We start from the raw sequence: 24,289 nt of genomic DNA, 5'->3' as shown, positions 1-24,289 counted from the left end.
GGATCAGTAATTTAAAAAGGTTATATTACAGTAGTACTTTATGACACTAAAGTCTAAAGAACATTATATTTAAAGATTTTGTTCCTCTTGGGAGAATATATTCTGGTGGTGTACATACACATAAATACTCAACAAGCATCCATGTTTACTTGCGGTTAATATTTGCATCTATACAAATATCTGTTTTACCTGCAGAAAGACATATTGTGCATTGTGTATGTATGTACAGGGGGTTGTGTATCTGTATATGTATATATAATAGACAAGGATTTCCTATAATAGACAAGGATTTCAGTACAGATGGTCTGTTCTTTATTAGCTTTTTTGCCAAAGAACCTGGAGGAGTGTGCATAATTACAACTGTGTGCCTTTCTTATTTGCTCACACCTCTGCTTTTTGTTTCAGTTTCTAATGTGTATTCTTTTAAAAGACCTTTTAGTAAGCAGGTTCTAAATAGCTTGAAGAAGGAAGTCATTTTAGTTGCAGAAGTGAGTCAGGATTTTTTCATTCTGCTTTTCCATTCTGCTATGATTCTTCATCTTTGTTTGATACAATGGTAATGTCTCAATAAGTGGCCATAATGTAGTAATAACATGTATATGTATATATGTATATATATTTGTGTGTGTATATGTGTGTGTGTGTGTGTGCAGTATCTGGACTATCTAGAGAAGCCTCATATCTTTTGTATAGGGGATAATTATTTTCCTGATAAACAGTTACATGGACTAGGAGTAGGAGAGATGTAGGTTCTCTGGTCTCAGATTTTTCATTGTAAAATGAGAAAGTTGGAAATACTAAAACTGAAGTCCCCTTGCAGCTTTAAAATTTATGAGAGTATGGGTCCATGAAATTCTTAGTTGACAGACATTAAATCATTGGAGCATGTTCAGCTAGTGCTTAAAATTTTTGCCCATAAATGTCACTCAGAAGCATATTAACTTTGCATTAGTCTCCTTTTCATTCCACAATATAAACTTACAAACTTTCAAATTACAGTGTGCAGTGGCATTTAACTTGTTGTTTCAGATTTGTTACTTTGAAAAGGACAACATGGATTTTATTTTCATTTTGCATTTTGCAGGAATAGTAGCAAACAACTACAGAACTCTCCGGAGTTGAGAGCTTCACTTGTAATTCTTTAAAAATCTATTTTCATTGGAGGGCATAGTGTAACTGAATTTTTTTTTTTTTTTAAGTCTGTTAACTGTTAGGTTTTTTTTGAAGGTTGATGTATTAGTTTCTTTGGGCTGCCTTTACAAAATACCACAAATTGGGCAACTTTAAACATCAATTTATCGCCTCAGAGTTCAGGAGGCTAGACATTCTGTAAAGCAAGGTGTGGATAGGGCTATGCTCCCTCTGAAACCTGCAGGGGAGAATCTTTCCCTGCCACTGGTGTTTTCTAGCTTCTGATATTTGCAGCCAATCCTTAACACTCCTTGTTTTGCAGATGTGTCATTCTAGTCTCTGCGTACATTGTCCAACATGGCCATCTTCTCCCTGAGTATATCTGTCTCTTCTTGTAAAGATAGAGGCCATATTGGATTAAGGACCACCTTAATCCAGTATGGCTGTATCTTTACTACTCCTGCAGTGACTCTGTTTTCAAATACAGTCTCATTTTGAGGTACTGTAGGTTAGGACTTCAGCATATTGAGGGGAGGACAGTTCAACTCATAACACCTGATAAAATTTTGATTGTAAATAATAATACACTAAAACCAGATTATTGTCTTTTTACTCCTCATTTCAGAATCCTCTCAACACTACTGCTACCACATTTACATCTGTTTATCAAATGTTAACTGAACTCTCCTTTGTTTCTAGTATCTGAAATCATATAAAATCTCTAGTAGATTCAGAGGGAATGTTCAAACTAGTTTTCATATAAAGCTAAGAGAGAGAAGGTGAATAGTTAAAAGGTGGATTTCATATGCAATGCATAAGAAAAAATATTAGTCCCAGTAAGTAGAAAACTTAAAATTGACCTTAATATATCCAGGAATTCCTTGATGTGAATGTAAAAGCTAGTGATGTTGAAGCTGACTGTGTAGATAAAAGTTTCTGTTAAAATTTTTATAGTTAGAAAATGCTAGAAGATAAAAAAGAAAGGGGAATCTATCCTTCCCATTTCATAATACTTTATTTGGAAATGTTTCAGTATTTTAATGTATATGCATTTGAAACTAATGAAAGGTTTATTGCATACACTGTCAACAATATAGAGTAGTCTGCATAAAAAAACAGTAATTATTTCAGTGAAGGTGGTTTAACAGGCACAGAAATATGATAGATAATTGCTACAGCAGTATACCAGTCTTTGTGGATTTGCATATATACTAACAGTTACAACTAAAAAACATAAAATTCAGAATTGTAGTGTTTTTACTGGCAAATGATACTAATTCCAGTGGAGTATTGTTATCCTCTTGAAATTATGTGTTCATTTAAATTACATTTTTCTGTCTTCCTCCAAGTTTTGAAAATGAACTATTCAAATATTGTAAATCACTGCCACCACCACCACCCCTATTATAATTTTTGTTTTAGATATGCTATATCGATTGATTATCTGTGGTCATGGAACCAACTAATTTAATAGTGTTTGAACTGATGGATTTCTTAATATTTTTATAAATGAATTATCTATTTCTCTTGGCTTATACTGCATCTTTCTCAAGGACCAGTTGTAGGTGGAAAATGTTTTTAGATTTTTGTTTTCTTGAGTGATTTCTAAGTGTTCCTAGAAGTTCAGAGTAACAGTCCTGAGAATCCATGACCTTGATCTTCTTTATGTGTGAATCCACCAATTTTTCTCTTTTAAGAGTACAGGCTTCCCTACCTCACTCACACTTCTGTGAAGTTAAAATAACAGTATGTGTATCATTTTGGAAATTGTAAAATACAGGACAAATGTAGTAAGATATCAATAGTAATATTAGAACTTAGGTGGAAATGTATGTTGATTTCTGTGTTATGGTAAATATAAATCTAGGAACCATAGACTATTTTTTCTTTATGAATGTTTAATAGTTACTGATAGGAAATTAAACCTTGTCAACATTGGAAATAAGCTTAATTTTGCTAGTCCACTTACTTGAGGAAATTCATTAGTTGGTTGGAAGAAGGAATTCAGTTGACTTCTTAGTATTTGCAGTGGTTGTACTCTATAATGTTGCCATGAATAACTGAATCAGTAAATACTGAATTACTGCTTCTGTGGGAAATAGAAGATTAGGTTCCTTGAGCCTGTGGTTACATTTTCTGTGGTTGATACATCACCTTGTTTATGTTTCCTATCTAAAGAAACCTTATCTAATATAGTTAATTCACTGACATTGAATCTCATAGCCAACAGCACTGTAACTCATGCCTGAGTGGAGCTTTTCCACCACATGTATTTTTCTTGTAAGGCATGTCAGAGCCTTCTTAAAATTGGAGACACTAGACAGCCCTTCAGTGCTATATTAGGGGTCCATTTCAAATCACCAGCAAAAAGCACAAAAATGCAAAAAACATGGTACTAAAGTAGACTGAAAAGAGCACTTATTTCCAGTTTGAGAACTGAAACAATAAGGTAGAGTGTTGCCCTGTTCTACCGTAGCTGAGACTCATATGTTTTACCACTCTGCACATGCCTTGAATGACAACAAAAGTGCCACTAGTATTGATTTGGGCTCTAGGCATATATTTTGAGGAGTAGGTGTATTCACAAATATAAAATCACATGAATAAATGAGGTCAACTGTATACTGAACAGTGAAAGAATGAGTTGGGTTAAGTCCCTTATTAAGTTAAAGTTGGAGTCAGATATTTTTTAATTGTAATTTCTTAAATTTATGTTTACAGTAAGTAGTATATCTTCTGTCTTCTGATTTCTTGAAAAAATCTCCATTAGCAATGGTATTTGTAACAATTAAAGTTAATTTAATGCCTTGCCTTTTTCATTTGATGATAGAATCTGCTGCATAAAGGGATTATGAATTGCTTTGTGGCATCAGAGAGAAGACAGAGAATTTTGGCCAGTGTACAGCATACGTCCCTTACACTCTCTGACCCAGAAATAGCCGTGCTCTTTTTAAATAACTCCTCTCTGACAGCCTACAGGCATTTCTGGGAATAAATATCAGGGATATCCATTATAGCAAAGGGGCCAAGAACATGGGCTCTGTCTGGTTTTATCATTTACTAGTTGTGTGACTTTAAATTTGTTAAGTTCTTTGTGCCTCAGTTTATACCATGAGGAAAATACTATTATCTACTTCATGATTTTGGCATGAGAATTAACTGATACATAGAATGTACTTAAAATAGTGTCCTCCACTTGTTGCTCAGAAAATGTTAGCTGTCCTCATTACCACTATTATTAACAATCCTTAATTTAAATAGACTCTATTTCCTCCCTGTCCTTTAACTGTCATGAGTAAAAAAGTAACTGAAAAACCCCGTGTTTTTTGATATTTGTGACTTTTTCTCAGCACTCCATTCATCTGATTACTATCCTACTCACCCCTTTTATTACCATTTTAAGGTCACAAAGGAGAAGAGATAAACATGTATGTTCAGTCTTCCATTATGGGCCAAAAGTTGACATAAGAACTTTAGCAATAGTTACTAAAGGATTGTTTTCTAAAAATATTCATTAATATCTTTACTTTTTCCAAGATTAGCCTTTTGACTGACTTGTTCTCAGAAAATAGTTAACATTGTATATAAGATTAACTCTTAAAGTGAATTATAGATTACATTAAGACTTGATTAGGAAAAAGTGATATTCCATCCTACCATCCACTCACATGAAAAATAATACAGAAAAGTTTTCAAAAAGGAAGAAACACCTAATGAAGTATTTTGGAAACTGAGTTTCAATCATCATGGGATGAACAAGCAATAGCTAGATGAGGTAAAACTCCAATGAAGTAGAATTGTAGAACTGTAAATTATACTTTGAATTTTTTCTCAATTTCTTGTCATACTTCACATTTTATATATATAATGCTATTGTAAAGATGTAATAGTAACGAGCTGCTTTGTAGATACAAGGATTACAGTGATCTGCTTTTCTCTTGGCATGTTATGAAAAAGCTTAAACATAGCAAAGTTAAATATTTTAATACTACCTGTACACCCACCACCTAGATTCTATCACTGAGTAATTTACTTTTATAAAGGTAATTTGATGTAACAGTATTATAAATGAGAAGATGTACATTCTAAAAAAACAAATATGTGATTCCCCAGAGTCTTTAATAAAAATGAAATAAGGGTGTCTGTGTTTTTATGTAGGTAATTTGCTTGAATTGTAGTAATTCAAATGTAATTTCAAAAGTAGATGTTTCTGATGTATACTATTATACTCTTTCACATCAGTTCCATTAGTAAAAGTAGAACAATATCACAATAATTTTTGTGATCTCACTGGGAGCACAAACAATTAAAAAAAACAATAAAGTTTCTAGAATCCAGCATAGCCATTTCTTATGGCTTTAGTCAGCAACACATGATTAGATTTTGACACCAAAGTTGGCCATATTCTGAGTTCAAAATAAATAAGTTTTAGGGACAGTAGTGTTTAGAGAGGTACTGTTAAGATTTAGGGTGGATCTAGGCATTTGTGGGTCCAAACTACTTTGCGCATATACTTGAATGCCTAAATATGATCACAAGCCTAGACACTTCCCTGCATAGACCAAAAACCTTGCTCTTATTAACACATAGACAGTGAAGTGAGTTTGTTTTCTGAAAATGTTTTCATTTTTATTGCCAGTATTTTATATACAAATATATATCATTTTCAGTGTCATCGTGTTAATTTTATCACTGAAGATATTATCTTGGTTTTCCCCCAGTAGTTGATGTTAAAATGTGTTTGCCTAATTAAGTAAGGTAACTTTGATATTTTCCTTCAGTATTTATTATGAAAACAGGTATAATTGCCTGAAATATGTGCATTTAGGGGTATTTTCTTGAACAGTATCTAAGAAGTACCTTTAATTATATTTGCTATATAAACACATCACCTTTTTTTCTGGATTTAAATGACTAACATTCTATGTTTATTGAACTGTCTCAGAGATGATGGAAATAAGGAATCATCATATTAAATTAATTATGGATTTGAATTATATTATTGGCTGTTTGTAATCTTCCAGGGTCACATCTACATATATTAGCAGTTAGGAATCATTTTAGTGACAATCTGTTAGACTCAGTAAAACAAAAAAATGTGAGTTCTTATTGTACCTTCTGGAAGAACAAGTCTAATGTCAATGTATAGCCCTTTCTTTTTAAAATACTCAACTTTATATGGAAACAATTTTCAAAAGAACAGGAAATGGACTTGTGGAAACTTGTACTAATATTTTTTTATTAAGAAATCATTGATATACAGTGCTATAAAGGTTTCACATGAGCAGCATTGTGGTTATTACATTCACCCATATTATCAAGAAACCCCCTCACATGCCCCATTGCAGTCACTGTCCATCAGCATAGTAAGATGCTATACAGTCACTACTTGTCTTCTCCGTGCTATACTGCCCTCCGTGTGACCCACTTACACTATGTGTGATAATCATAATGCCCCTTAATCCTCTTCTCCCTCCATCCCACCCATATCTCCACACCCTTCTCGTTGGTAACCTCTAGTCCCTTCTTGGAGTCTGTGAGTCTGCTGCTGTTTTGTTTCTTCAGTTTTGCTTTCTTGTTTTACTCCACAAATGAGTGAAATCATTTGGTACTTGTCTTTCTCTGCCTGGCTTATTTCACTAAGCATAATACTCTCTAGCTCCATCCATGTTGTTGCAAATGGTAGGATTCGTTTTCTTCTTATGGCTGAATAATATTCCATTGTGTATATATACCATCTCTTCATTATCCATTCATGTACTGATGGACACTTAGGTTGCTTCCATATCTTGGCTATTGTAAATACTGCTGAGATAAACATAGCAGTGCATATGTCTTTTAGAATCAGGGATCTTATTTTCTTTGGAGGAATTCCTAGGAGTGGAATTCCTGAGTCAAATGGTATTTCTATTTTTAGTTTTTTGAGGAACCTCCTCCATACTGCTTTCCACAGTGGTTGAATTAGTTTACGTTCCTACCAGCAATGTAGGAGGGTTCCCCTTTCTCCGCATCCTCAGCAGCCTTTGTTGTTCCTATTCTTTTCTATGTTGGCCATCCTAACTGGTGTGAAGTGATATTTCATTGTGGTTTTAATTTGCATTTCCCTGATAATCAGCAATGTGTAGCATCTTTTCATGTGCCTGTTGACCATCTGAATTTCTTCTTTGGAGAAATGTCTGTTCATACATTTTGCCCATTTTTTAATAGGGTTATTTGCTTTTAGGGTATTGAAGTGTGTGAGTTCTTTATATATTTTGGATGTTAACACCTTGTCGGATATGTCATTTGCAAATATATTCTCCCATACTGTAGGATTCCTTTTTAATTCTGCTAATGGTGTCCTCTGCTGTACAGAAGCTTTTTAGCATGATGTAGTACCATTTGTTCATTTTTTATTTTCTTTTCCTTGCCCAAGGAGTTGCATTGAGGAAAAAGTTGCTCGTGTTTATATTCAAGAGATTTTTTCCTATGTTTTCTTCTAAGAGTTTTATGGTTTCATGACTTACATTCAGGTCTTTGATCCATTTTGAGTTTACTTTTGTGTATGGAGTTAGATAGTAATCCAGTTTCATTCCCTTACATGTAACTGTCCAGTTTTTCCAACACCAGTTGTTGAAGAGGCTGTCATTTCCCCATTGTATGTCCATGGCTCTTTTATCATATAGTACTGACTATATATGCTTGGGTTTATTTCTGGGTTCTCTAGTCTGTTCTATTGGTTTATGGGTCTGTTCTTGTGCCAGTACCAAATTGTTTTGATTACTGTGGCTTTGTAAGTAGAGCTTGAAGTTGGGGAGTGTAATACTCCAGCTTTATTCTTCCTTCTCAGAATTGCTTTGTCTATTTGGAGTATTTTGTGGTTCCATATAAATTTTGGAACTATTTGTTCTAGTTCATTGAAGAATGCTGTTGGTATTTTGATAGGGATTGCATTGAATCTGTAGATTGCTTTAGGCAGGTTGGCCATTTTGGCAATATTAATTCTTCTGTCCATGAGCACAGGATGTATTTCCATTTATTGCTGTCTTTAATTTCTTTCATGAGTGTCTTGTAGTTTTCAGGGTATAGGTCTTTCACCTCCTTGGTTAGGTTTATTTTGAGGTGTTTTACTCTTTTTGCTGCAATTGTAAATGGAATTGTTTTCCAGATTTTTCTGTACAAATTTTGTATCCTGCAACTTTGCTGAATTCAGTTATTAGTTCTAATAGTTTTGGGGTGGCTTCTTTAGGGTTTTTTATGTACAACGTCATGTTATCTGCAAACAGTGACAGTAAGTTCTTCCTTACCAATCTGGATGCCTTTTATGTCTTTGCATTGTCTGATTAGCATGGCTAGGACCTCATAGTACTGGAGGCATCCTTGTCTTCTTCCTGATCTTGAGGGAAAAGCTTTCAGCTTTTTACTGTTAAGTATGATGTTGGCTGTGTGTTTGTTGTATATGACTTTTATTATGTTGAGGTACTTGCCTTCTGCCCATTATGTTGAGAGTTTTTATCATGAATGGATGTTGAATTTTGTCGAATAATTTTTCAGCATCTATGGAGATGATCATGTAGTTTTTATCCTTTTTGTTGACGTGTTGTTTGATGTTGATGGATATTTGATTATTGTACCACCCTTGTATCCCTGGACTAAATATTCTTGATCATGATGGATGATCTTTTTGATGTATTTTTTAATTCATTTTGCTAATATTCTGTTCAGGATTTTTGCATCCATACACATCAGGGATATTAGTCTTTCATTTTGTGTGTGTGTGTGTGTGTGTGTGTGTGGTGTCTTTGTCTGGTTTTCATATTAGAGTGATGCTGGCCTCATAAAATGAGTTTGGAAGTATTCCCTTCTCTTAACTTTTTGGAAAACTTTGAGGAGGATGGGTATTAGGTCTTCACTCAACAGTGAAGCCATCTGGTCCAGGATTTTGTTCTCATTTTTTCATTACTAATTCAATTTCATTGCTAGTAATTGTTCTGTTCAAATTTTTTGTTTCTTCCTGGTCTGTCTTCGAAGTTTGTATTTTTCAAGAAAGTTGTCTGTTTCTTCTAGGTTATCCAATTTGTAAGCATCTAATTTTTCATGGTATTCTCTAATAAATCTTTGTATTTCTGTGGTGTCCGTAGTGATTTTTCCTTTCTCATTTCTGATTATGTTTATGTGTGTACGCTCTCTTTTTTCTTGGTAAGTTTGCCTGAGGGTTTATCTATTTTGTTTATTTCTCAAAGAACCAGCTCCTGGTTTCATTGACTCTATCGTTTTATTCTCCTCAACTTTATTTATTTCTGCTTTGATTTTTATTATTTCCCTCCTTCTATTGACTTTGGTCCTCATTTATTCTGCTTTTTCTCATTGCAAATTTAGACTGTTCATTTGGGATTGTTCTTCTTTCTTGAGGTAAGCCTGTATTGCAATATACTTTGCTCTTAGAAGTACCTTCACTATGCCCCATAGATTTTGGGGTGTTGAACTATTTTTTTCATTTGTCTCTGTATAGTGCTTGATTTCTGTTTTTATTTGGTCATTGATTCATTGATTATTTAGGAGCATGTTTTTAGACCTCCATGTGTTTGTGGGCTTTTTTATTTTCTTTGCATTATTTATTTCTAGTTTCATACCTTTGTCTTTTGAGAAGCTGGTTGGTACAATTTCAGTCCTTCTGAATTTATTGAGGCTTTTTTTGTTTCCTAGTATGTGATGTATTCTGGAAAATGTTCCCTGTGCACTTGAGAAGAATGTGTATCCTGATGCTTTTGTGTGGAGTGTTCTGTAGATGTCTGTTAGGTCCATCTGTTCTGATGCGTAGTTCAGTGCCTCTGTCTCCTTACCTATTTTCTCTATGGTTGATCTGTCCTTTGCAGTGAGTGGTGTGTTGAAGTCTCCTAAAATGACTGCATTGCATTCTGTTTCCCTCTTTAATTCTGTTAGTATTTGTTTCACATATTCAAGTGCTCTATGTTGGGTGAATAGATATTTTTAGTGATTATATTCTCTTGTTGTACTGTCCCCTTTGTCATTATGTAATATCCTTCTTTGTCTCTGGTTACTTTCTTTGTTTTGAAATCTGTTTTGCTATTTTTGATATAAGTATACTGCTACTCCTGCTTTTTTCTCCCTGTTATTTGCATGAAATACCTTTTCCTTAACTTCACTTTTAGGCTGTTTATGTCTTTGGGTTTGAAGTGAGTCTCCTGTATACAGCATATAGATGGGCCTTCTTCTTAATCCATTCTGTAACTATTTCTTTTGATTTGTGTTTTCAGTCCATTTACATTTAGGTTGATTATCAGCAGATACACTCTTACTGCCATTACAGGCTTTAGATTTGTAGTTACCAAAAGTTCAAAGGCCGGTTCCTTAGTGTCTAGCATTCTAACTTAACTCAGTGCACTATTTCAAGCACAGTCTAAAGGTTCTTTTTTTCTCCCCTTTTTTCTTTCTCCTCCACTCTTTATATATTAGCTGTCATATTCTGTACTCTTTGTGTATCCATTGACTGACTGTGGGTAGTTGATTTAATTTTGCATTTGCTTAGTAATTAATTGGTCTGCTTCTTTTACTGTCGTTTTATTTTCTCTAGTGATAGCTATTTAGCCTTAGGAGCACTTCTATTTATAGCAGTCCCTCCACAATACAATGTAGAGACCATTTGTGGGAGCTAAATTCCCTCAACTTTTGCTTATGTAGAAATTGTTTAATCCCTGCTGCAAATTATAATGATAGTCTTGCTGGGTGAAGTACATCTTGTTTCAAGGCCCTTCTGTTTCACTGCATTAAATATATCATGCCACTCCCTTCTGGCCTATAAGGGTTCTGCTGAGTAGTCTGATGATAGCCTAATGGGTTTTCCTTTGTTTGCGATATTTTTTTCTCTCTCTCACTGCTTTTAATACTCTGCCCTTGTTCTTTATCTTTGTCATTTTAATTATTATATGTCTTTGTGTTGTCTTCCTTGGGTCCCTTGTGTTGGGAGATCTGTGGACTTCCATGGCTTAAGAGACTCTTTCCTTCCCAGATTGGGGAAGTTTTCAGCAATTATTTCCTCAAAGAGACTTTCTATCAATATTTCTTTCTTCTTCTTCTTCTGGTACCCTATAATGCAAATATTGTTCTTTGGATTGGTCACACAGTTCTCTTAATATTCTTACATTCCTAACAATCCTTTTTTCTGTCTGTGCCTCAGCTTCTTTATATTCCTGACCTATAATTTGTTTCATTTACTGTCTCCTCTACCTCATCTGATCTGCTTTTAAATCCCTTCATTGGATGTTTCATTTCGGATACTGTACTTTTCAAAGTTTCTGTCTCCTCCTTAAAATCCTCCCTGAGGTCTTGAGAATTTTTCTGTAGCTCTGTGAGCATGTTGATGATTTTTTTTTTTTTTTTTTTTGTGAGGGCATCTCTCATATTTATTGATCAAATGGTTGTTAACGACAATAAAATTCTGTATAGGGGAGTCAATGCTCAATGCACAATCATTAATCCACCCCAAGCCTAATTTTCGTCAGTCTCCAATCTTCTGAGGCATAACAAACAAGTTCTTACATGTAGGACAAATTCTTACATAATAAATAAGTTACATAGTGAACAATACAAGGGCAGTCATCACAGAAACTTTCGGTTTTGCTCATGCATTATGAACTCTAAACAGTCAGTTCAAATATGAATACTCATTTGGTTTTTATACTTGATTTATATGTGGATATCACATTTCTCTATTATTATCATTTTTAATAAAATGCTGAAGTGGTAGGTAGATACAAGATAAAGGTAGAAAACATAGTTTAGTGTTGTAAGAGAGCAAATGTAGATGATCAGGTGTGTGCCTGTAGACTATGTGTTAATCCAAGCTAGACCAGGGCAATAAAACATCCACGGATGCAGAAGATTTCTCTCAGAACAGGAGGGGTGAGGTTCTAAGCCTCACCTCTGTTGATCCCCAATTTCTCACCTGATGATCCCCCTGCGACTGTGCCTGTCTTAGGTTGTTCCTCCCTTGAGGAATCTTACCCGTCTCTGGCTAACCAGTCATCTTACAGGGCCATACAGGGAAATGTAAAGTTGGTAAGTGAGAGAGAAGCCTTATTGTTTGAAATGGTTAGCTTTTTATTTCTTTGCATATTTATGCCCTGTAGCTTCTATGCCCAGCATATGTCTTGAGGTATCTTTACCACTTGGAAGAATTATGATACTCCGTAAATTTGATATGAGGCACGAATTCTATTTAAGGGTTGTAATTAGGAAGGAAGAAGAAAAGCTATAGAAGTAGCAGGCAGAAGAAAACATGGGAAGATTGATTATTTCTTTGACATATCTTCTTGTAGAGTACTTCAGCATATATAGGTTTTAAGCTACTACTTAAATTGCGCACACACATTAACATAATAGGAGTATAGTTACATAACCAAAGCATATCTGTAATTACCAGCCATCTCCAGTGAAACCAAGAAAACCAGTTAGGCACCTTAGGCATTTGTGAAAACTTATCTATGATATGGTGGATATTGTCCAACTGAACTTGAACAGTCTGAGAGAAATCAGACAAATTAAAACAACCCATTCCTGGGGACTGTTCACATGCCATATGTTCTTTTAACAGTAAATAGTCTGTAGTTGTAAGACTTTGGAGCGCTACAATTTGTACTTCTCCAAATTCTTGGTTGAGTTCCAACAGTATAGATCCAGTCAAGTTTGTTGTTCTACTGTATGCACAGGCCAGCTTAGATATCTCCTTCCTCATTCCCATGGCAAGTCCAGGAACTGGTGGGATGAGTGCATCTACAGCTGTAGCAGTGCGTGGATCTTTGTTGGGGTTTTTTGATGATCATCTTCTGGCATGAGTCTTCCAGAGAGTGCAGATGTTGGAAGTTCTTTTTCATATCGTATCTTAGTTCATTTTCGGGGTAGCCAAATTAGGCTTTGATCCTCTGTATAAACACAAACAGACCCTTTGCCTACACTTTTATATGCCCTTTGTACCCATGTGTAGAACTTGTTGGAGGTTACCACACAGGAACTGCCCTTTTTGTTTTGTTTTGTTCTGTTTTTGGTATCACTAATCTACACTTACATGACGGATATTATGTTTACTAGGCTCTCCCCTATACCAGGTCTCCCCTATAAACCCCTTTACAGTCACTGTCCATCAGCATAGCAAAATGTTGTAGAATCACTACTTGCCTTCTCTGTGTTGTACAGCCCTCCCTTTTCTCTTACCCCCCATGCATGTTAATCTTAATACCCCCCTACTTCTCCCCCCCTTATCCCTCCCTACCCACCCATACTCCCCAGTCCCTTTCCCTTTGGTACCTGTTAGTCCATTCTTGAGTTCTGTGATTCTGCTGCTGTTTTGTTCCTTCAGTTTTTCCTTTGTTCTTATATCCCACAGATAAGTGAAATCATTTGGTATTTCTCTTTCTCCGCTTGGCTTGTTTCACTGAGCATAATACCCTCCAGCTCCATCCATGTTGCTGCAAATGATTGGATTTGCCCTTTTCTTATGGCTGAGTAGTATTCCATTGTGTATATGTACCACATCTTCTTTATCCATTCATCTATTGATGGACATTTAGGTGGCTTCCAATTCTTGGCTATTGTAAATAGTGCTGCAATAAACATAGGGGTGCATCTGTCTTTCTCAAACTTGATTGCTGCGTTCTTAGGGTAAATTCCTAGGAGTGGAATTCCTGGGTCAAATGGTAAGTCTGTTTTGAGCATTTTGATGTACCTCCATACTGCTTTCCACAATGGTTGAACTAACTTACATTCCCACCAGCAGTGTAGGAGGGTTCCCCTTTCTCCACAGCCTCGCCAACATTTGTTGTTGTTTGTCTTTTGGATGGCAGCCATCCTTACTGGTGTGAGGTGATACCTCATTGTAGTTTTAATTTGCATTTCTCTGATAATTAGCGATGTGGAGCATCTTTTCATGTGTCTGTTGGCCATCTGTATTTCTTTTTTGGAGAACTGTCTCTTCAGTTCCTCTGCCCATTTTTTAATTGGGTTATTTGTTTTTTGTTTGTTGAGGCGTGTGAGCTCCTTATATATTCTGGACGTCAAGCCTTTATCGGATGTGTCATTTTCAAATATATTCTCCCATACTGTAGGGATCCTTCTTGTTCTATTCATGGTGTCTTTTGCTGTACAGAAGCTTTTCAGCTTAATATAGTCCCACTTACTCATTTTTGCTGTTGTTTTCCTTGCCCAGGGAGATATGTTCAAGAAGAGGTCACTCATGTTTATGTCTAAGAGGTTTTTGCCTATGTTTTCTTCCAAGAGTTTAATGGTTTCATGGCTTACATTCAGGTCTTTGATCCATTTTGAGTTTACTTTTGTATATGGGGTTAAACAATGGTCCAGTTTCATTCTCCTACATGTAGCTCTCCAGTTTTGCCAGCACCATCTGTTGAAGAGACTGTCATTTCACCATTGTATGTCCATGGCTCCTTTATCAAATATTAATTGACCATATATGTCTGGGTTAATGTCTGGATTCTCTAGTCTGTTCCACTGGTCTGTGGCTCTGCTCTTGTGCCAGTACCAAATTGTCTTGATTACTATGGCTTTATAGTAGAGCTTGAAGTTGGGGAGTGAGATCCCCCCTACTTTATTCTTCTTTCTCAGGATTGCTTTGGCTATTCGGGGTCTTTGGTGTTTCCATATGAATTTTTGAATTATTTGTTCCAGTTCATTGAAGAATGTTGCTGGTAGTTTCATAGGGATTGCATCAAATCTGTATATTGCTTTGGGCAGGATGGCCATTTTGACGATATTAATTCTTCCTAGCCACGAGCATGGGATGAGTTTCCATCTGTTAGATCCCCTTTAATTTCTCTTAAGAGTGACTTGTAGTTTTCAGAGTATAAGTCTTTCACTTCTTTGGTTAGGTTTATTCCTAGGTATTTTATTTTTTTTGATGCAATTGTGAGTGGAGTTGTTTTCCTGATTTCTCTTTCTGTTGGTTCATTGTTAGTGTATAGGAAAGCCACAGATTTCTGTGTGTTGATTTTGTATCCTGCAACTTTGCTGTATTCTGATAGCAGTTCTAGTAGTTTTGGGGTGGAGTCTTTAGGGTTTTTTATGTACAGTATCATGTCACCTGCAAATAGTGACAGTTTAACTTCTTCTTTACCAATCTCGATTCCTTGTATTTTTTTGTTTTGTCTGATTGCTGTGGCTAGGACCACCAGTGCTATGTTAAATAACAGTGGGGAGAGTGGGCATCCCTGTCTAGTTCCCGATCTCAGAGGAAATGCTTTCAGCTTCTCGCTGTTCAATATAATGTTGGCTGTGGGTTTATCATAGATGGCCTTTATTATGTTGAGGTACTTGCCCTCTATTCCCATTTTGCTGAGAGTTTTTAACATGAATGGATGTTGAACTTTGTCAAATGCTTTTTCAGCATCTATGGAGATGATCATGTGGTTTTTGTCTTTCTTTTTGTTGATGTGGTGGATGATGTTGATGGACTTTCGAATGTTGTACCATCCTTGCATCCCTGGGATGAATCCCACTTGGTCATGGTGTATGATCCTTTTGATGTATTTTTGAATTCGGTTTGCTAATATTTTGTTGAGTATTTTAGCATCTATGTTCATCAGGGATATTGGTCTGTAGTTTTCTTTTTTGGTGGGGACTTTGCCTGGTTTTGGTATTAGGGTGATGTTAGCTTCATAGAATGAGTTTGGGAGTATCCCCTCCTCCTCTATTTTTTGGAAAACTCTAAGGAGAATGGGTATTATGTCTTCCCTGTATGTCTGATAAAATTCCGAGGTAAATCCATCTGGCCCGGGGGTTTTGTTCTTTGGTAGTTTTTTGATTACCGCTTCAATTTCGTTGCTGGTAATTGGTCTGTTTAGATTTTCTGTTTCTTCCTGGGTCAATCTTGGAAGGTTATATTTTTCTAGGAAGTTGTCCATTTCTCCTAGGTTTCCCAGCTTGTTAGCATATAGGTTTTCATAGTATTCTCCAATAATTCTTTGCATTTCCGTGGGGTCCGTCGTGATTTTTCCTTTCTCGTTTCTGATACTGTTGATTTGTGTTGACTCTCTTTTCTTCTTAATAAGTCTGGCTAGAGGCTTATCTATTTTGTTTATTTTCTCGAAGAACCAGCTCTTGGTTTCATTGATTTTTGCTATTGTTTTATTCTTCTCAATTTTATTTATTTCTTCTCTGATCTTTATTATGTCCCTCCTTCTGCTGACCTTAGGCCTCATCTGTTCTTCTTTTTCCAATTTCGATAATTGTGACATTAGACTATTCATTTGGGATTGCTCTTCCTTTTTTAAATATGCTTGTATTGCTATATACTTTCCTCTTAAGACTGCTTTTGCTGTGTCCCACAGAAGTTGGGGCTTAGTATTGTTGTTGTCATTTGTTTCCATATATTGCTGGATCTCCATTTTGATTTGGTCATTGATCCATTGATTATTTAGGAGCGTGTTGTTAAGCCTCCATGTGTTTGTGAGCCTCTTTGCTTTCTTTGTACAGTTTATTTCTAGTTTTATGCCTTTGTGGTCTGAAAAGTTGGTTGGTAGGATTTCAATCTTTTGGAATTTTCTGAGGCTCTTTTTGTGGCCTAGTGTGTGGTCTATTCTGGAGAATGTTCCATGTGCACTTGAGAAGAATGTATATCCTGTTGCTTTTGGATGTAGAGTTCTATAGATGTCTATTAGGTCCATCTGCTCTACTGTGTTGTTCAGTGCTTCCGTGTCCTTACTTATTTTCTGCCCTTTGGATCTATCCTTTGGAGTGAGTGGTGTGTTGAAGTCTCCTAGAATGAATGCATTGCAGTCTATGTCCCCCTTTAGTTCTGTTAGTATTTGTTTCACATATGCTGGTGCTCCTGTGTTGGGTGCATGTATATTTAGAATGGTTATATCCTCTTGTTTGACTGAGCCCTTTATCATTATGTAGTGTCCTTCTTTATCTCTTGTTACTTTCTTTGTTTTGAAGTCTATTTTGTCTGATATTAGTACTGCAACCCCTGCTTTCTTCTCACTGTTGTTTGCTTGAAATATGTTTTTCCATCCTTTGACTTTTAGTCTGTACATGTCTTTGGGTTTGAGGTGAGTTTCTTGTAAGCAGCATATAGATGGGTGTTGCTTTTTTATCCATTCTGTTACTCTGTGTCTTTTTATTGGTGCATTCAATCCATTAACATTTAGGGTGACTATTGAAAGATATGTACTTATTGCCATTGCAGGCTTTAAATTCGTGGTTACCAAAGGTTCAAGATTAGCCTCTTTAGTATCTTACTGCCTAACTTAGCTCGCTTATTGAGCTGTTATATACACTGTCTGGAGATTCTTTTCTTCTCTCCCTTCTTGTTCCTCCTCCTCGATTCTTCATATGTTGGGTGTTTTGTGCTGTGCTCTTTCTAGGAGTGCTCCCATCTAGAGCAGTCCCTGTAAGATGTTCTGTAGAGGTGTTTTGTGGAAAGCAAATTCCCTCAGCTTTTGTTTGTCTGGGAATTGTTTAATCCCACCGTTATATTTGAATGATAGTCGTGCTGGATACAGTATCCTTGGTTCAAGGCCCTTCTGTTTCATTGTATTAAATATATCATGCCATTCTCTTCTGGCCTGTAGGGTTTCTGTTGAGAAATCTGACGTTAGCCTGATGGGTTTCCCTTTATAGGTGACCTTTTTCTCTCCAGCTGCCTTTAAAACTCTTTCCTTGTCCTTGATCTTTGCCATTTTAATTATTATGTGTCTTGGTGTTGTCCGCCTTGGATCCTTCATGTTGGGGGTTCTGTGTATTTCCGTGGTCTGTTCGATTATTTCCTCCCCCAGTTTGGGGAAGTTTTCAGCAATTATTTCTTCCAAGATACTTTCCATCCCTTTTCCTCTCTCTTCTTCTTCTGGTACCCCTATAATACAGATATTGTTCCTTTTGGATTGGTCACACAGTTCTCTTAACACTGTTTCATTCCTGGAGATCCTTTTATCTCTCTCTATGTCAGCTTCTATGCATTCCTGTTCTCTGGTTTCAATTCCATCAGTGACCTCTTGCATCCTATCCGTTCTGCTTATAAACCCTTCCAGAGTTTGTTTCATTTCTGCAATCTCCTTTCTGGCATCTGTGATCTCCCTCCAGACTTCATCCCATTTCTCTTGCGTATTTCTCTGCATCTCTGTCAGCATGTTTATGATTCTTATTTTGAATTCTTTGTCAGGAAGACTGGTTAGGTCTGTCTCCTTCTCTGGTGTTCTTTGTCTGCCTGTAGCTTTGCCTTTTCATGGTGATAGGAATAGTTTGCAGAGCTGGGACGAGTGACGGCTGGAAGAACTTCCCTTCTTGTTGGTTTGTGGCCCTCCTCTCCTGGGAGAACAGCGACCTCTAGTGGCTTGTGCTGCGCAGCTGTGCGCAGACAGGGTTTCTGCTTCCTGCCCGGCTGCTATGGAGTTTATCTCTGCTGTTGCTGTGGGCGTGGCCTGGCTCGGGCAGCTGCTCCAAAATGGTGGAGTCGCGTTGGAGCAGGAGCTGCTGGGAGGCTATTTATCTCCGTAAGGGGTCTCCCTGCCCCCTGCAGCCCAGGGGATTAGGGTGCCCAGAGATCCCGGATTCCCTACCTCTGGATTAAGTGACCCGCCCTGCCCCTTTAAGACTTCCAAAAAGCACCCGCCAAAACAAAACGACCACCAAAAAAAAAAATTTTTTTTAATTAAAAAAAAAAAAAGTTTTTAATTAAAAAAAAAAAAAAGGTGGTCATTCTTTTTTCTTTATTCTCCAGTGCCAGCCTCAGGCCTCTGCTCACCGGTCTTTCTGCCCTGTTTCCCTAGTATTGGGGTCCCTATCCCTTTAAGACTTCCAAAAAGCGCTCGCCAGAACAAAACAGCAAAAAAGCAAAAAAAAAAGTGGTCGCGCGCTTTTCTTATGTCCTCTGTCGCCCAGCGTCCAGTGCCTGCTCACTGTTCTTGCTGCCCTGTTTTCCTAGTATCGAGGGCCCTGCACTCTGGCCCGGATGGCTGGGGCTGGGTGTTCGGCAGTCCTGGGCTCCGTCTCCCTCCCGCTCTGCCTGCTCTTCTCCCGCCGGGAGCTGAGGGGAGGGGCGCTCAGGTCCCGCGGGGCCGGGGCTTGTATCTTACCCCCTTCGCGAGGCGCTGGGTTCTCTCAGGTGCGGATGTGGTCTGGATATAGTCCTGTGTCCTCTGGTCTTTATTCTAGGAAGGGTTGTCTTTGTTATATTTTCATAGATATATGTTGTTTTGGGAGGAGATTTCCGCTGCTCTACTCACGCCGCCATCTTCCGCCCCTCATGTTGATGATTTTTATTTTGAAATTTTTTTCAAGAAAATTGGTGATTTCTGGTTTACTTAGCCATCTTTCTGATGTTTGTGGGATTTTGGTTTGTACCAGATTCTTTTGCCATTTCATATTTATAATGATTACTATGGAATAATAAGTGTGTTGGCAGAGACCTCTAGTGCCCAGAAGCTGTACTCTCTGGACTTTCCCAGTCCCTGGAGCAATGTGGGGAGTTATAGGCGCTGGGCGGCAGGGCCTGCCTGGAGGAGAGAGCTCTTTCCTGCTCCCCAGCTGCAGTTCCTGTGTCCACTGCCAGGGACAGTGGACCAAGTGTGCAGGGAGGAGCCTCTATGCTACACCCTTGAAGCTGCCATTGGTGGGCTGCCCTCCAGCTGCTCTGGCACAGTGGCGGGGGCATCAGGTTTGTGAACTGGTGCCAGCCAGGAAGAAGGAGCGGCAGGCTGTGTCACACTGGGGAGCCTTGGCGCTGCTTTGCCAGCCAGGGGGACATCTTTCTGCTCCTGAAAGTCCCAACCTGCTGAGCTGAGTGTGCTGGGACTATTTTGTACACCTGTCCTTTCTCCTGAGCAGCAAGCTCTGTGAAATCCTTGCCCCTTTAGCAGCCCTCTCGCTGTTGGAAAGTCTTTCAGTGTGCCTTCCTTTCTTTTGTCCCAGAGCAGCTGGTTGTGGGGACCTGTTCTACACAAGAGGTTGGAATCTCAGTCTGTCTGTGTATTCCACCTTGTTTTGCTTTCCAACCCCACTAGTCTCCATTGCGCCATGTACTGTGGGTTCGTGCTCCTGGAGCAGATCTCCAGGGTTGGGTGTTGAGCAGTCCTGTGCTTCTATTTCCTCCCCGCTCCCTTTCTGTTCCTCTTACCAGTGAGCTGGGGTTTGGGGAGGGTTTGGGTCCCTCCGATCGCTGCTTTGCTACTTTACCCTTTTCGGTGAGGTCTTCTCTTTTCCCCACATGTTGGCCATCTTGCTGCAGTCGTCTTTCCAGTTACTCTTTTAGGTTTAGTTGTATTTGTTGTATTTTTGTGTTGCATGTTTTTTGGGTAGGAGGTTTCTGCCTCACTTCTCACGCCACTATCTTGTTTAATGCCTTGTACTAACATTTCATCTAAAATCTAAAAATTATTTTTAATGTTCAAAAAATGTTAAAATTTGAGCTATACCAGGAAACAATTTTCCTTCATTTAGCAGGTCAGCAGAGTAGTTAATAAAATAAACAAAATTACGAAGAAGCAAAGAAATTTTTGCTAAAGTATTAATTAATAAATTTATTGAGATAATGAATACTTTAAGTTGTTTTAATTAAAACAGCAGGAAAAACAAATAGACTCAAACCCTTTGGAAGATTTAATAAAAAATTTTGTAAATAATGATTTGAGGCTAATATTTTAGACATTTTTCATAGAAACAGGAAAACATGTTTTTGAGTATACCAGATGTTATATTACATATTATATAAATTATTTTGGCATATTCTTGTATTCTGATATTTTCTTTTTTAATGTAAGAAGACATTGAATAAACCCTAGGTAAATAAATCTTACAGTTAAATTTTCTGAAAAGATAGCTGCAGTCTCCTGTAGAGCATTTTGATGTCTGCTAGTTTCTTCATCTTATTTTCCTGAAAGTAGGGAAGAAGCACTTCTGTGTGTGGTTTTTTTTAATCAACTTATTTATTAGACCTTTCAACCAATTTGTGATAATGCTGGGGAAGTGTCCTCCAAAGGTTTGGAAAATAGAAGGGGGTGAGCTACATATAATGGGAATTAATAGATGATAATTAGTGTTCTTCAGGTTTTAATAATGCCATTAGTTTAAATGTTTGACTCTGGCCCTTTTGTGTAAGATTTCTTTCACCATCTCTTCAAGTACACTACATTATCCTAACTGGACTGCCTATACTATCTTTTGTATCAATATGATTATGTTTAATGAAATTTGTGGCAATAGCAGTATTGAGTCTATTGTACATATATTGCCAGTAAATTTATGTTAATTTGATACTGATTTAAATTTATGGCTAAATTGATTCTATTGACCATAGGACATTTTATATAATTTCTGTGGTGGTTATAAAGTTAAGGTTGACAGCCAGTTACCCAAGCAATTTTTATTTTAAATGTTTTGATTCGGATTTTACTAATCAGTGAAAAATCTCTCTCTTATGATGCTAATTATTTGTTAATAATAAGATTTGTGAATGAAAATTTTGCAGGATATCTGAACAGTTAATTTTATCTTTTCCTAATTTATACTGCATAGGGGAATTTCTAGTATTTTCATTAAAAATTTATTCAAGTTTTCTTAGTTAATAAGTTCTCCCTTTAAAATGTTATCTTCAGCTTTTAAAATTAAAGGTTGTATATTTTATAACTTAGGTGAACTTCACTTTGTAAAATACATATGTATATTTATGTGTATATAAATTAAATCTTAAAAGGTAGACTGTAATAAAAAGTGTGGGCAGGTTTTATAGTCACAACATCCTGCTTTTTTGCTTTTCCAGATAAGGTATAACTACATATTGGCCAGCCATACTTCTTGTTTGAAATGAGAGGCATGGCTAACCATAACTAAAAATGCCATATTTGAAAGTAGAACTGTTTGACTCTTTAAATGAAAAGATCTTACCAGGAAGTCATAGATGTAAAGCAATTTACTTCTGAGATTTAACTTAAAAAAATGTAATAATTCATTCATGAGTAGACTTTTTAAAATTATGTCATTTGTGCATTATGGCATTATGAAGGCTAGAAACATTTTTTTTGATGTCTAAAATAAAAGCCAGTATATAATTAATGAAAAACAAGAGTACTGAAGCATATTATATATTTTAAAGGTCTTTTGGAATGGCAGTAAAGCCCAAATTCTCTTACAGGTTTTATTTGCTATCTCCCACTCTACTATTGCTATAACTCTGTTTTCCTAGTCATTTGATTCTACAGAAAAAGTATATGCTTTTATTTTGTATGTAAGTATACTCTTATTATTAAGTATCCACACACCATATAATGCATGGAAAAGAATAGGTGTAACATGCTGTGCAGCATAATAATAAACAGCAATGACCTATCAACTAATTTAAGAACTACAGTACATCACTGAATCTATCTATGGGGTCCATCCTATGCAGTCCTTTACTTCAACTAACCTGGATGAGAGTTTTAAAAATTATTCCCTTACTATTTAAAAAAATGTAGGTTCTGTATATATTCCTAAACAGTGTGTCTTTTGCCTATTTTGGATATATATATACTTGGTACTATAATGTAATTAGACTTATACGATCATGTTTTTCTTTTATTTAAAAAATACTTTTAAAGATATATACTTGATGTATAATATTATCTAAAAAGTTTCAGGTATGAAATTGACTTGATATATATATATATGTATATGTATATATATATATATATATATATATATATAGTGAAAATTATTAGCACATTAAGTCTACTTGGCATCCATAACCACCCATAGTTAAAAAATTTTTTTCTAATGATGAGAGCTTTTAAGATTTATTCACTTAGCAACTTCAAATATAAATACAGTATTGTTAACTATAGTCAACATACTGTGCACTACATGGCCAGACATACTCATTTTATAACTAGAATTTTGTACCTGCTCACCACCTTTACCCATCTTCCCAGTCCTCATACTCATTACTTCTGGCAACCACTAACCTGTTCTCAGTATCTATGAGTTCAGTTTTTTTTTTGCGGGTTGTTTTTATCTTTTTATTTTTTGAAATTACACATATAAGTGAGATCATAAATTATCTGTCTTTGTCTTATTTATTTAGCAAATGCCCTCCAAGTCCATTCATGTTGTCACAAATGGCAAGTTTTCCTTCTTTTTTATGGTTGAATAATGTATATGATATAAATGTATGTACAAATGCACATATGCACATTTCTTTATCCATTCATCTGTCGATGGACACTTAATTTGCTTCCATATTTTGGCTATTGTAAATAATGCTGCAGTGAACACGGGTGCATATATCTTTCTGAGTTACTGTTTCATTATATTTTTCTAAATTAGTGTTTTGTTTATTTTGGATAAATACTCAAAAGTGAAATTACTGGATCATATGGTAGTTCTACTTTTAATATTTTGAGGAACCTCCATACTATTTTCCATAGTGGTTGTACAAGTTTACTTCTTGTACACCCTCCAGTGGTGTGCAAAGATTCTCTTCTTTCCACATTCTTGCCAACACTTACTTTTTTGTGATAGTGGTCCAGTTTCTTTTGTATGTGAGAACTATTTACTGGTTCTCCAGAACCATTTATTGAAGATACTCTCTTCTCCGCATTCTATATTCATGACTCTTGCAAATTAATTGACCTTATATGTGTGAGTTTGTTTATGACTCTCTTTTCCATTCTATTTATTTCATTTATCTGTTTTTATGCCAATACCATACTGGCTTGATCTATAGCCTTAAAATTTGAAATTAGGAAGTGTGATGCTTCTGGCTTTGTTCTTCTTTCTCAAGATTGTTTTGGGTCTTTTGTAATTTCATACAGTTTTTAGGATTGTTCTGTTTCTGTGAAAAATGTCATTGGAATTTTGGTAGGGATTACACTGAATTTGTAGATTGCTTTGGACAGTATGGACAATTTAATAGTATTCTTTCAGTCTATGAGTAAGAATATCTGTCCATTTATTTGCATCATCTTCAATTTCTTTCATCAGGCCTTAGAGTTTTCAGTGTACTATAGTTAAATTTTACCTTAGTTAAATTTATTCCTAAGTATTTTACTATTTTTTATTCAGTTGAAAATGGAAATAGTTCTTTACTCATGTTTACAAACTCACCTGATTTTTGTGTATTGATATTGTATTCTGGAACAGAATTTGTTTAATAGTTCTAATGGCTTTTATGGTGGAG

At 36.2% G+C, this 24,289-nt stretch overlaps 1 protein-coding gene across 5 annotated transcripts in view; it reads left to right on the top strand.

The window, feature by feature from the left end:
- Positions 1 to 24,289, top strand: part of UBE2E3 (ubiquitin conjugating enzyme E2 E3) — a 91,315-nt gene that overhangs the window by 31,379 nt on the left and 35,647 nt on the right. The gene's annotated exons all lie outside the window — the stretch shown is intronic.

Source organism: Manis pentadactyla, chromosome 6 (genome assembly GCF_030020395.1).
Source record: "Manis pentadactyla isolate mManPen7 chromosome 6, mManPen7.hap1, whole genome shotgun sequence".
Lineage (NCBI taxonomy): Eukaryota > Metazoa > Chordata > Mammalia > Pholidota > Manidae > Manis > Manis pentadactyla.
The sequence above is the reverse complement of the archived record's forward strand: the minus strand, read 5'-3'. Positions and strand labels throughout refer to the sequence as shown.